The sequence below is a fragment of the Triticum aestivum genome, chromosome 6B (assembly GCF_018294505.1).
Source record: "Triticum aestivum cultivar Chinese Spring chromosome 6B, IWGSC CS RefSeq v2.1, whole genome shotgun sequence".
Lineage (NCBI taxonomy): Eukaryota > Viridiplantae > Streptophyta > Magnoliopsida > Poales > Poaceae > Triticum > Triticum aestivum.
This window is the reverse complement of record NC_057810.1, coordinates 461,577,137-461,581,369: the sequence shown is the minus strand read 5'-3', so window position 1 is coordinate 461,581,369 and position 4,233 is coordinate 461,577,137.

The window sequence follows — 4,233 nt, the reverse complement described above, 5'->3', positions numbered from 1 at the left end:
TTGTGATGCTTCGTTGTATTCGCACATATCGAGCATATTGTGTGTATGATTGAAATGCTTGGTATGTGTGGGATCTGACTATCTAGTTGTTTATCTTTAGTAGCCTCTCTTACCGGGAAATGTCTCCTAGTGTTACCGCTGAGCCATGGTAGCTTGCTACTGCTCTGGAACACTTAGGCTGGCCGGCATGTGTCCTTCTTCGTTCCTGTGTCTGTCCCTTCGGGGAAATGTCACGCTTTGAGTACCGGAGTCCTGTTAGCCCGCTACAGCCCGGTTTACCGGAGTCCTGCTAGCCCAGTGCTACAGCCCGGACCCACATGCTGATGACCGACACGTTCGAAGCTGGGTCATGGATGCCTGTCCCTGTAAGTCTGTGCCACTTTGGGTTTACGACTAGTCATGTCAGCCCGGGCTCCTTATCATATGGATGCTAGCGACACTATCATATACGTGAGCCAAAAGGCGCAAACGGTCCCGGGCAAAGGTAAGGCGACACCCGTGGGGATACCGTGCGTGAGGCCGCAAAGTGATATGAGGTGTTACCGGCTAGATCGATGTGACATCGAGTCGGGGTCCTGACACAATGGGAGACACTACGGTTTACCATCGAGGTTTGTTCAAGCATGGTCCTTTGGCTAATAGCACATTATTGTGCAGTTGCAGGAATCATTCTAATATTTAGGTTTCTTATAATTTGGTCTTGCACATGTAGGTCCTGCTATCAGAGGCTTAGACCCATTGTTCGACCCATTCTGCATATGGGGAAATGAGATGTTCATGAGTATCAGTCAAGTTAAGAAACTCAGGAAGATTGTTAGCATGAAGAAACTTGCGAAGAATAACAACAAGATCTTTGTTTGCACAATAAAGAAGACATTAGTCAACTATAGGATGGTACTAACTCTTTTACCTTGTTTTTACCCCTTGCGCCATTAGTCAACTATAGGATAGTACTAACTCTTTTACCTTGTTTGCATACCTTTGTTTTCAGTACTTTTCAAAGCAGTTCACCGATGATTACCTCTCAAACCACCTTCATGGTCAAGAGGCGAGGAAGGTATTCATTCAACACCCACGGTACAATATTAAAGTCTTGCTGAAGAGGACGAAGGTTGGGCGGGCAATTATCCATAGCCACTGGCCTAAAGTTGCAAGGACATCCAACATCACTGAAGGCTCAACATTTGCCTTCCGCTTCTACAGTTTCCAAGATGAGATTCATCTGTCTATTTACCGTGTATGATCCTACTTTCGAAATGTTTTTGATGTTGCATGTAAAACTTGGTGCTATTGTGTAATGACGGAACTGATGCCGAAGCTATCTGATGTAATTCGATTATGAAATCCTGGTTGCTGTTATACGAATATGAAATATCTGGTGTGTTTTTACAAGAAATACCAATTTGATTAGTACATGGATTATCAATAATAGGCTAATCACCCTGTTTATTAGGGTTTTCTATGCAAACGGTTACTCGGCAGCACCATGGGTGATGAACTCAAACAACACACATGGTTTCTAGAAAGTAGGTGTGTTCGATCAACTAACAATCACACACGACTTTCGGTAGAGAACTGTTTGCGTTAGGCCACCATGCACAAACGTTTCCACACAAAAAACTGTGTGTGATATACATACGAGCGGAAATGTTTTCTAGGATTCACCGTGTGGGATGTACATACGAACGGAAACAATTGGGTTTCGATGCCTCGCCCGATCGCACATGAACCAGCTTGTGTGTTAGGAGGGCCTATCCCCGACGGTTTCTGGGTCGTGTGGGAAGGACCCCCTATCGCCCACACTCACTTGGCGACGGTTCCAAGTGCCATCGTGAAAAGGGGTTAAAAATCGTTTGTATAGCACGTCGTTGTACCGGTGACAACTAGAACCGAATACTTAATAAAACACACCCATACAAGTTCCAGAGAAAACCAGGTGATTGCTTTCCCATAGGGCAACGATGGGAGGATCACTGTGTAGGATTATGCTATACGATAATACCTGGTGAACTTACTGGCTACTCTCTTCCACATGCTTCAAGATGGACATTGCCAGAAGCGTAGTCTTTGATAGGACTAGCTATCCCCCTCTTATTCTGGCATTCTGCAGTTCAGTCCACCGATATTACCCCTTTATATAGATACCAATGCATATGTAGTGTAGATCCTTGCTTGCGAGTACATTGGATGAGTACTCACGGTTGCTTTGCTCCCTCTTTTCCCCCTTTCCATTCTTCCCGGACGTCGCAACCAGTTGTTGGAACCCAGGATCCAGATGGCACACTGGACAACAAACCCTACTACACCAAGGGTGCCTACTACTACGTCCAGGACGCCAACGACCAGGAGTAGTTTAGGAGGGTCCCAGGCAGGAGGCCTTGCCTTTTTGATCGTTGCTACTTTTGTGCTAGCCTTCTTAAGGCAAACTTGTTTAACTTATGTCTGTACTCGGATATTCTTGCTTCTGCTGACTCTTATGTATTCAAGCTTATGTATTCGAGCCCTTGAGGCCCCTGGCTTGTAATATAAAGCTTGTATTATTATAATTTGTGTCTAGAGTTGTGTTGTGATATCTTCCCGTGATTCCCTGATATTAATCATACACATTTGCGTGTATGATTAGTGTACGATTGAATCGGGGGCGTCACAATTATCCATCACTGATCCAATGTCTACGCTTTTAGCATATTGATCTTTACTAAGTTACTTTCGGTGTTGTTGTTGTTGTTGTTATAATCACTATAAAACTGCTATTGTTATTGTTAATATTACTACTGTTACAGCTGCTATCAAACTATCATACTACTCTGCTACTAATCCCTTTTACTGCAAATATTTAGTTCTTCAGGTGTGGTTGAATTGACAACTCAACTGCTAATACTTGCAAATATTCTTTGGCTCCCTGTCGAATCAATAAATTTGGGTTGAATACTCTATCCTCGAAAACTGTTATGATCCCTGAGACGTCTCCGTCGTATCTACTTTTCCAAACACTTTTGCCCTTGTTTTTGACTCTAACTTGCATGATTTGAATGGAACTAACCCAGACTGACACTGTTTTTAGCAGAACTGCCATGGTGTTATTTTTGTGTAGAAATAAAAATTCTCGGAATGACCTAAAAATCCATGGAGCAACATTTCAGAATAAATAAAAAATACTGGCGAAAGAATCAGTGTCAGAGGGCCCACACCCTGTCCACGAGGGTGGGGGGTGTGCCCCCTCCCCTAGGGCGCGCCCCCTGCCTTGTGGGCCCCCTGGACGTCCACCGACCTCAACTCCAACTCCATATATTGGCTTTCATGGAGAAAAAACCAGAGAGAAAGTTTCATCGCGTTTTATGACACGGAGCCGCCGCCAAGCCCTAATCTCTCTCGGGAGGGCTGATCTAGAGTCCGTTCGGGGCTCCGGAGAGGGGGATTCGTCATCGTCGTCATCATCAACCATCCTCCATCAGCAATTTCATGATGCTCAACGCCGTGCGTGAGTAATTCCATCGTAGGCTTGCTGGACGGTGATGGGTTGGATGAGATTTACCATGTAATCAAGTTAGTTTAGTTAGGGTTTGATCCCTAGTATCCAGTATGTTCTAAGATTGATGTTGCTATGACTTTGCTATGCTTAATGCTTGTCACTAGGGCCCGAGTGCCATGATTTCAGATCTGAACCTATTATGTTTTCATGAAATATGTGAGTTCTTGATCCTATCTTGCAAGACTATAGTCACCTATTATGTGTTATGATCTGACAACCCCGAAGTGACAATAATCGGGATACTTCTCGGTGATGACCGTAGTTTGAGGAGTTCATGTATTCACTATGTGTTAATGCTTTCGTCGGTACTCTATTAAAAGGAGGCCTTAATATCCCTTAGTTTCCATTAGGACCCTGCTGCCACGGGAGGGTAGGACAAAAGATGTCATGCAAGTTCTTTTCCATAAGCACGTATGACTATATTCGGAATACATGCCTACATTACATTGATGAACTGGAGCTAGTTCTGTGTCACCCTATGTTATAACTATTACATGAGGAATTGCATCCGACATAATTATCCATAACTGATCCAATGCTACGAGCTTTTCACATATTGTGCTTTGCTTATTTACTTTGTCGTTGCTACTGTTACAATCACTATAAAACTGCTACCGTTACTTTTGCCACTGTTACCGTTACTTCCATACTACTTTTCTACTAAACACTTTGCTGCAGATACTAAGTTATCTAGGTGTGGT